Consider the following 10,231-nt stretch of genomic DNA (forward strand, 5'->3'; position numbering starts at 1 on the left):
TAGTCATTCACATTAGAAATCTATGTAAAGCAATGACAAAATTGGAAATATGCATGGTCTTTCATCTTCTACTAAGGATTTCTACACATTTACAAGAGTAAAATCTGTCTTTCCTGAGTGTGTAAAGACAATTTTCAAATAAAAATGAAACTATTCCACCATAAAGGCTTGTATTTAAGTCATCAGGATAAACCTGCACTAATTTCATAGATACCTTCATGCATTCTTCATCAGGTATATCAATGCTGTTTAAATAGAAAAAACTATGTGAAAGAACTTCACATGCATTTGCTCTTCTTTGCAAGCAAGATTGAAATATGTCAATGATGGTTCAACCACAGACTTTTCCTCTAGCATCAATCACTTAACCATTTCACAACTGTGACTTCTTAACCTGGAATCAACTCGATTAAAAAGACGCAAGTGAAGGAGTTTTGCTTTTCAAGGAGAGGGGCAAACTGAGGGTGGGGGTAGGGTGGGGGTGGGGTGGGCTGGGAGAAAAGTGCAACAATGAATGAATGGAATTCTAAAATCTCTATAGATGTTCATTGAAATTAATAATTTTTTTAAAAGGTGCAATTAAAAAAAAAAGAAGAAGAAAATGCAAGTCAAAGCTCCAATGAACTGTATAGCCTCACTCTCATTATAACAGCAATGGTTAAACAGATTTTAAAAAAAAAAAACAAACAACCAAAAACAACCCAAAAAAACCCCAAGAAAACAATAAGTGCTGCTAACTCTTTCAAAGAACTGGAAATCATCCAGCGCTGGACACTTAGGTTCAGAGCCCAGTTGGAAAATGAGGAGAGAGAGCTAAGGAGTGGTAGGAGGCCCAAACTTCTCTTTATTAAGGTCCACACAGACTGCAGGGCGGAGGCATGCAGTGGGCCCCACAGGAGCACTCACACAAGTGAGCTTCTGAGCCTCATCACACTAACTATAAGGAAATCTATCTTACTGAGAGCCACCCAGAGACTTTCCCACCAAATTTGTATAATGCTCAGATAAAACGTGACTCTCTGTCACCTTTTGTGCACAGGCCATGCAGTTATATTCTAAACAATGCACTAGATGCCTACTCTTATCACTCTATGCACCTGTGCAGTTGCGGCGTAAGACACACTGCTGCATCTGCTCAGGCAAGTCTGCAATCTGGCTAAAACGGCTTATTGTAAATTAAGTATATTACACATTAGCCCAAACTTGTCCGCAGTCCTCGACTGTGTGTCCTACATCTATCTTCATACTTACATAAGATCAACATTGATAACATCATGAGAGATGATGGCATTATTATATAACTGCCAAGCTACTGCAAGTCATGACCCAGTCAGGTAGACACACATTTCTATCATTCAATCAATTCTAGAAGGCCTTGAGTTTACGTGAATGAGGATGGAATGATTTGTAAAAGAATCGTGATTGCACAGAGGGAACTCTGGTGGCCCAGTGCTAAGGAACTGTGCTTCCAATCCAAAGGCACCAGCTGCTTCTCAGGAAAAACATGGGCACTCTCCTTCCATAGGATTTACTGCCTCTGAAAACGCACTGGAACAACAGCTATGAGTCTGTTCTGACTCAACAGCACATAACAAACAATGGTTGTAGAATGTTATCAATGCCAGCAAATTATATAGAAATTGTTGAACTGGCAAATGTTGAGTGCATTGTCACTACAATAAGGGAAAGAAAGAGACAAGCAGGAAATGCAAACATATTGACACCAAAGAATATGGTGAAAGTGTGAGTCTCCTTTTAAAAAAAATTCATATTTGAAATCCAGTAGACCCAGAGTCGGGGTTTCTTGAGAAGATCTGATAGGCCAGTGCCACCCAAGCAGGCAGCTGACTCACCAGGTGGTGTGGTGGGCCTTACACAGAGCTTCAAACCACAGATGTTTCCCCTCTACATTTTGTAGGCTTTGTTATGTAAATATTTCTGTTAAGTATTATATGAAAAATGGGATGACAGTTTTCTTTCCCTGCCTCATGGTGACCACATGCATCTTTTATGACATTCTTATGTAGTGTAATTAACTTCCAAGGAGGGTTTTATTAATGAATCTGGGAATTCTCAGAATGCAGAGGAGCTGTTTCTTGTGGAGGAATGGAGCCTCAGTCCCAGGGGAGAGCCATATGGGAATGGCATGGTGACCTATGGGAGGACAGGTATAGTAGAGAGTTCCTACTATACTGTTGTGGGGAGAGGGCATTGTGAAAGACATTTCTGTATGTCATGTAGGCTTTTCTAAGATAAATTAAGGCTCAGAATTGATGGAAAAACAAAACAAAAGTAAACGACTCTCTCCTCCCCAGTATCCCCCATTTCCAAGCCTGTCTCAGCTCCTAGCATAGAAGTAATAATACCTGTCTTCTCTGGGGGCATAGGCATGACATTTTGTACTGCTATTGGATCACCAAGAAAACAAATAGATCTGTCTTGGAGAGGGTGAAATCAAGTTTCTCCTTGGAGGCAAGGATTTTGAAGCTCCATCTCACCATGGCCAGGAAGGACTAATCCTTGGAGAAGGACGTCATGCTAGGAAGGGTGGAGGGACAGCACAAGAGAGGAAGACCCCGGATGAGATGGATTGATACAGTAACTAGGGCAATGGGAATAGGTGTGTCGGAGTCAATGAAACTGGCTCCGGACAGGGCAAGCTTTAGAGCTGTTGTATGTAATGTCGCTATGAGTCACAGGTGACTCAATGGCACATGGCAGCAACAACAACATACATCTCCTGTGGTTCAAATCCACCAACAGCTTCCTCTCATTGTGATTTACAACCTCAGTATGCAAATACAATGGGGAGGGGGAAACAAAACCCAATTCACCAAACCCAGGGTTACCCCCTCTTAAAGAACCTCTCACTCAAATGTAAATGAGCAAGTGCATGAGGTTCATTAGATAATAACACAAAAGATATGTGCCGCTGTGAGGACGGCTCAGGCGATAAGAGGGCTGACAGCCTAAGATCTGGAGCAGGTTCTCAGGTAGGAACCAAAACTCTGCTACTTACTAGCTATGGACTTATCCCAAATCATTTCACCTCTTGAGACTCACTTTTGTTTTCTGTCAAAATATATCAGTGATAGTACTTATTTCACAGGTTTGTGGCCAAAATGAAATGAATTCATTAGTACAGATCACTAGTTCTCAGCTGGGATGATTATGTTTACTAACAGGTATTTGGCAAGATCTGGTTATTTTTGGTTGTCACATCTGGAGGGTGCTGCTGGCATCTAGTGGGTTGAGGCCAGGAGTGCTGCTGAGCTTCTTAGCAGGGATTAAGACAGCCTCACAACTAAGAATTACCTGCCGCAGAATGTCAATCAGGCCGAGGCTGAGACGTTTTGTGGTGAAACACCTGGCCCACGGTAGTTCTGGAAACTTACTGATTTATGCAAAAGAAATTTCTCATGCCCCCAAGTTTCTCTGACTCACCAAAGGACTGATGAAGAAGGACCATTGCTGACGAAGGGGGTGAGGGTGCCGTCAGCCATGGTGGAGCCCTCCTGAGTCCCTCAGATGTGTACCTGTGAGCAGGTCTGTGGCCATTAGAAGGATCTGAAAGATCTTTCTCCACAACCTTATGTCTGCTAAAAAATTTATATTCCTTTATCTTTTTTTAAAAAAAAAATATGCTTTTTAACCCACTCTATCTCCCTAGGGAAGCTCTGGTGGCCCAGTGGTAAGGTGCTTCCATGTCAACACAAAGGCACAGGGTTTGAACACACCAACTGCTCTGCCTAAGAAAGATGGGCAGTCTTCTCCCATGCGATTTACTGCCATTGAAAACCCGCTGGAGAGTCAACCATGAGTCAGTTCTGAGTCGACAGTACACAGCAACAACAACACAGCCCTATCCCAGCCAACGGCTCTCCACTTTCAATAACCTGTGGACCTCCATCCCCTCTCAGTTTTGAGGGAATTCTCCATTCTTTCTGGCTTAATTCTATCCTCGGAGAAAGCAACTCTGTCCTGGAGCAGAGGCCTACCTTGAGAAGAGCTGAGCACAGGGCTCCTCTGGCAGTTACACTGTTTCAGGCAGCTCTAAACCCTCTTCTGCTGCTGCTCTGTGACGCTAAGGCCCAGCTCTGCACACTCTCTTTCTCCTGGCTCAGCTGGCTCCTTTCTGGGTTCTGATCCTGACTGTAGATAAACTCAGAAGGAGGACGTGAAGGATGACTCGATCCTCTCAGCCGTGCTCCATCAAAGGCCCACGCAGGTCATCCAGACTTTAGCTGTTGGCCCCAAACTTCCGGTCCGAGGCACACGTGCCACCTCAGCTGTATGTGCCATCCCAGTCCCCTCCTCCTCAGAACTCAGATTTCAGCAGGTCCCTTCATGCAACCTGCTGGATTCTGAGAAGCCCAGGATCTCACTCACTCTTCAGCCAGCCCTGGGACAGAAACTGCTTTCTGTGGTTACTTGAGTCCCTTTTCCACCTTCTTTTTTTCTACTACCTGTTCAACTAACTCTCCATATTAAATTCTGATGAAGTGTCTTGTATGTTCCTATCTGTTGCTCTAATATAACAACCTTGCGTAACTGTGAGTGGGGTGGAGGGTGGGGGCATATTTACATGCAGGCTCACTCCGTCTGGGCGGCAGCACAGCACCTCGCCCCCTGCCGGCTGCCTGGTGTCATCAGACACTGCCTGGGAGAATGGCCGTCCAAGTGATTGTTGCAAGAACACCGGACGTCAGACTTCCTTTACAGTAAAATTGTTCCATTGACTTTCTATTGTCAAGATTAAAACAGGGCAGTTTGCTTTTTGACCTCAAACTGTCTCTTGCTTTCCTCCTGAGAGAAACAAGCAGCCTGTGGCCTGCAGAGGCCTACAGAGCCTTCCTGTTTGTCCTTGTGAGAAGGACCAGTTTTACAAGCCAGGGCTAACAATGAATGTAAAGGACCTTGCACAATGCCAATTCAGCAAGCCCCACCTGAGGGGCTGTAACTGGCAGAGTTGCTTTTGAAGGTTTATGATAGCAGGGACTGCATTTAGGCAGAGGAAAGAAAGAACTAAAAGGACAGACATAAACAAGTACATCAGTCAAATAGCAACTGTGTGATTCTGGGACGGTATCATTATGTACAGTGAGAGACCAGGGAGCTATGAGGGTGGAAAGTCCTATTTAAATATGTTTTTCCTTACTCTTTTTCCTTCTTTATTTCTCTTCTGGGACGTGTGCGTGTGCGTGTGCGCGCGTGTGTGTGTGTGTGTGTGCATGCATGCACACTCTTTCCAAGACTCTCAACAAGATGGATTGGCACAGCAGCTGTAAAAACGGGATTGGGCCTATCAGCGATCCTGAGGATGGTGCAGGACAGGTTGAGGGCGGGGTCTGTTGTTCACAGGGTTGCCATGAGTTGTAATCCACTCAGTGGCCCCTAACAAAACAACAAACATCTTCAAAAGATGTTGAGCTCTGGTAGCTTAGTGCTAAAGAGTAGTGCTGCCAACTCAAAGTCACATGGTTCAAATCCACCAGTGGCCTCATGAGAGAAAGATGGGCAATCTCCTCCCGTGTGATTTAGTGCCTCTGAAAACCCATGGGAGGGTCAGCTTTGGGTGGATTCTGATTCCACCATACAGACAACTCTTCTGCAGCCTCCTCGAAGGTGGGATGAGCTCCTGCTGCCATCTAGTGGCAGTTTCTGTTAGCCACTAGACAGGCAAAGCCAGCTTCCCTTTCCAAGGATTTTATTTGTGAATTTGGGAGTTTTCTGACCCCAGGCTCTCTTTCTCTTCAGGAACAGACGGAGAGGCAGCTCCGCAGCCCCTGTGACCTTTTAAGGTTGTCATCACTGACAGAATGGTGTTTGCAAGCCCTGCTCCTGCCCTGGGAATCTCTCAGCTGCCACAGTTAGACCTCTAGTCGCCACGTGCCCAACAACAGTTCTGTGAAGCCAGACTTGCAGTGAGGGAATCATGTCTGTGTTATGAGTGGACCATTGTCCTGTGGAATCATGTCTGTGTTACGAGTGGACCATTGTCCAGAACAAGACAAGCTGAGAGGGCACAACAGCTAATACTGGTTTTGCATAATTAAACTTCAGGGCATTATCTTCTTTAAAGGTGGTGATTTGGTGATAGCGAGAAGACAAAGATGAACTTGAAAGTCAATAAAAAGCCCCCTTATGGAGAGATATACCTTAGAGGTAAGGAGCTCTGGAGGCCTAGTGGCAAGAAGTTGCCCTGCAATCACGAAGGCACGTAGTTCAAGTCCACCAGCTGCTCCGTGGAAGAAGGATGAAAATCTCCCATGTGATTAACTACCTGCCAAAAGGTCAGCTAGGGGTCGATTCCGACTTTACGATACAGGACAACAACAACAATGCCTTAGAGGTGTTGGGACTTGGGCTCCAGGTCACAGCAGAAAAGCAAATATTACAGAAAAGGCAGTCATATGATTATTTTGTTGTTTCCTAGTGCATAGTTTATCTTTTTCTTTTTGAGAAAGCATAGAAAAGTTGGTTTTATAATACTCTGTAAGTCTCTTAAGGGAGCTCTGGTGGCTTAGTGATAAGGAGTTGCACTGCCAAGCCAAAGTCACACAGTTTGAATCCACCAGCAGCTCCACAGGAGAAAGATGAGCAGTCTCCTCAGACGTGATTTACTGCCTCTAAAAACCCTCTGGGCGGTCAGCTATGTGTTGGTTCCAACCAGACGATACATAACAACAACATAGCCTATTAAATGTGCAATAGCATTGTGGAAGAGTTAAAAATATTGTGAGGACTGCCAATATGTGACAAAGAGAAATGAAATGAGCATGTACTGTCAGGGAAAAAATGGTTCTGGTAAACGTGCTTGACTCAGAGTTGCCACAGACTTTCAATTGGTTAAGAATGCAGTAACTGCAAAGTGCAGTAAGGTGACAATTGTCAAGATAAGGCCAAGTGTCAGTCCCAGGGGTGTTCTGGAGAACATGCAAAGAAATTCCCATCTCCTCCAACCAGAGGGTAGAAGCTCAGCCTCAAGGTCAAGAAGTAGGTAGGGAGTGGAACTGCACAGAAGACTGACTTCTTGAGGTAGACAAGCTGGTTGTGCTAAGGTTAAGTGCCAACTGGACAAGAGACCTGAAATGGAAACATCTAGCTCAAAGCACTTGGGAAACTGGAAACCCCTGGTTTTTATTTTGGGGACCCTGATGGTACTGAATCAAAAGGAACAGAATATAAAGTTCATCAAGAGAGTTTATCGTTATGAATGTACTCTCCCATGATACAAGATTAATACCTTGGCAAAATAGCTCTAAATGACGCAAATAGGCTGTTAAGTGGCTCCTACAAGCTTGAAAGAGTAACTGTCTTCCCTGAGTAAAGGAGAAATGCCAGAATTACTGTTTTCAAGTGGTGGAGAAAGAGATCAAAAGTGCAGAGGGCCTGCTGAAACAGGCCTATTAGACAATGTCAGCTGCTCTCCCAGCCAGCTGCGTTTCATGGCAGAGAGAGGCAGTACACCGTCAAGCATAAAAAGAGACTGGACCAGTGAAAGGGGCGCTCATATTGTTGGAAAGGCTGCTTTCTGTGGGCTGGGGCTGAAGCTACAAGACACACCACAGCATCAGGTTCCTTACTAGGAAGAGAATTCTAGGATTCCACTTAATAAGAGACTGTTGTTGTCTGGTGCCTTCGAGTTGTAGATGAATCATAGCGACCCTATGAATGAACGGCCTGAGCACTGTTCATACATAGAGTTTCCAGAGGCAAGCCATTTCGGAAGTGGATGCCGCTCCTGCTTCCAGGCTTGATTTAGTCGGGAAGCTCCAGCCAACACTGTCCACCATCGGTGCCCATTACCACGATTGGCACATCACAGTCACAGGCTTCAGCATCACAGCAACACGAGTTACCTCTGTACAGCAATGCACAGACCAGTGCTATACCACCTAGAAGAGTGTTTGACAGGAAAACAATTTGAACCCGGCCGAGGGCCCCAGATGAAAATCACCCACCTTCAGCTTGGTAGCATAACTTCTTTTCCACTAGGTCAACGGTGCTCTCTTTGTCGTCGGTGTTATTGTTGTTTGGTGCCATCAAGTCATAGACAACTCAAATAAGAGAGTAGGAAGCCTCAAAATCCAAGTGTGAAGGATTCCACGGGCAAAATACTCAACAAGTCAGGAAGTCTCAAAAAAAGACGGAAAGAATATACAGTCATTGTACCGGAAGAATTAGCCGGCATTCAACCATTTTAGGAGGGAGTGTATGACCAAAAAACTAATTGAAGGAAGGTATGCAGGCAGATTGGTGAAATATAAGGCTCCCAGCAACTGATGAGACATCAATTTAAATGTTTCAACAAATGGATACAACACTGCAGGTAGGCACTTTTTGTGCCTGATGCAGGTGGCCAAGAAATTTGGGTGGTATCTACCTGAACATATAAGATTATAAGAGATTCCATCTGGAATTTACAAAGAAAGTGACCTAACAGAACATGGACATAATCAAATAATATCATATAAGTAGAATTATGCTGAAGAGAATGAAAATTGGTTGCAGCAGAACACAGGCAGGGAACTTCCAGAAATCTGAGCTGGATTTAAATGAGGATGTGAAATGAGTGGTATCATTGCTGAAATCTCGGTATATTAGAAAGATGTTATTTGTGTTTTAGGGCTATGCAAAAACATTCCACTATGTGGGCCATTACAAATTACAGATAATAGCTGTGGTGCTGGAGAAGAGTATTGGATATACCATGGACTGCAAGGAGAACAAACAGGTTTGTCCTGGAGAGGGTGAAACCAGGCTGTTCCATGAAGGCAAGGATTCTGAAGCTCTGTCTGACATACTTTGAGCATGTTCCAAGGAGGGACCGTCCTTGGAGAGGGATATTATGCTTGGGAGGGTGGAGGGACAGCGCAGAAGAAGAAGACTCTCGATGAGATGAGTTGACTCAGTGAATGGGCTTACGGAGGCGGGTGTGTTGGAGACAGTAAGGTTGGCTCAGGATAGAACAGGGCTCAGAGCTGTTGTACGTAGGGTTGCTATGAGTTGCAGGCAACTTGATGGCACATAACAACAATGACAACAACAACAGCTGTGAAGAATGATGATACCAAGAGGCAGTCATTAGAAGAGCACAAGGGAGTACCACACGGCATAAAATCAGGAAAGGTGTGTGCCAGGGCTGTGTCCTTTCACTGTTCTTATTCAATACGCATGCTAAGCAAATAATGCGAAAGCCTGGACTATACGGAGAACATGCTTTCAGGATTGCTATCCGCAATCAGCAATATACAAATGACAGAGCCTTGCTTGCTGAATGCAAAGACAGAGACCCCTTTCAGCATAAATCACACCTTAATATAAAAGAAATAATATGTTCATACCTGCACCAATAAGCAGCATTATGACAAATGGGAGAAAAGACTGGTATCACCAAGGATTTCGTTTTACTAAACTCACTAATCAACACCCACGGAAGCAGCGGTCAAGAAGGGAAAGATGAATTTGGCCAAATCTGCTGCAAAGGACATCTTTTTTTTTTATTATTTTTTAATTTTTTTCTTTTTTTTAAACTTTTTTCCAGAGATTTCTACTCCAGTGCCACACAGCACACAAGAGAGTCAAACAAATAATGCAACTAATTAGTCAAAGTAACTAATACTCCCTTGATCACATTTCAAAATAATTGGAGAAGAGAAAAACAGGATGAAAATGGGATGATAATGGTTGTTAGCAGCACAGCTTCAATTACCAACCTATTTTTAACGAAATACCCTCTCTCATATGCATTAAATTCTGACCAATACAAAACTTTAGGATAGTCCTGCACTGAAATTAGAAAAGACCCTGACAATGCAGTATTATGTTCACCTATGTTTAATAAGAGCCTCTTTTTCCAAGAATCACTGATGTCAACAGAAACCTGTTCTGCATCCAAAGCTGTCACAGTAGCCCTTACATCTCCTTCATGAAAGCTTCATATACATCATCCTTAGTTTGTACAGACACAGGTACAGAAGGGCCAGATTTGGGGGCTGCTTTGGTAAGGGGTACAGCAGAATCATCTTCTGTCTTCCTCAGGGGAGCAGCCGTTGCCCCTTTATTCTCCCGACGCACCCTCAGTGCAGTGGGCACAAATCGAGTTATCTCCGCTTTGGGATTAGTGATCTGTGACTTGGCACTGATGGTTGCCGTTGCCTTCTTCTCAATGGTGGCTGCGCTTGTGTCATCCGCCTTGGGTCGCTGAATCAAGTTGGGTGGGGCGCTT

At 44.2% G+C, this 10,231-nt stretch overlaps 1 pseudogene; it reads right to left on the reverse strand.

The window, feature by feature from the left end:
* Window positions 1-9,918: 9,918 nt before the first annotated feature.
* Window positions 9,919-10,231, reverse strand: part of LOC102846885 — a 4,224-nt pseudogene continuing 3,911 nt past the window's right edge.

Source organism: Elephantulus edwardii, unplaced genomic scaffold (assembly GCF_000299155.1).
Source record: "Elephantulus edwardii isolate Elephantulus edwardi_28Jun2011 unplaced genomic scaffold, EleEdw1.0 scaffold00037, whole genome shotgun sequence".
Taxonomy (NCBI): domain Eukaryota; kingdom Metazoa; phylum Chordata; class Mammalia; order Macroscelidea; family Macroscelididae; genus Elephantulus; species Elephantulus edwardii.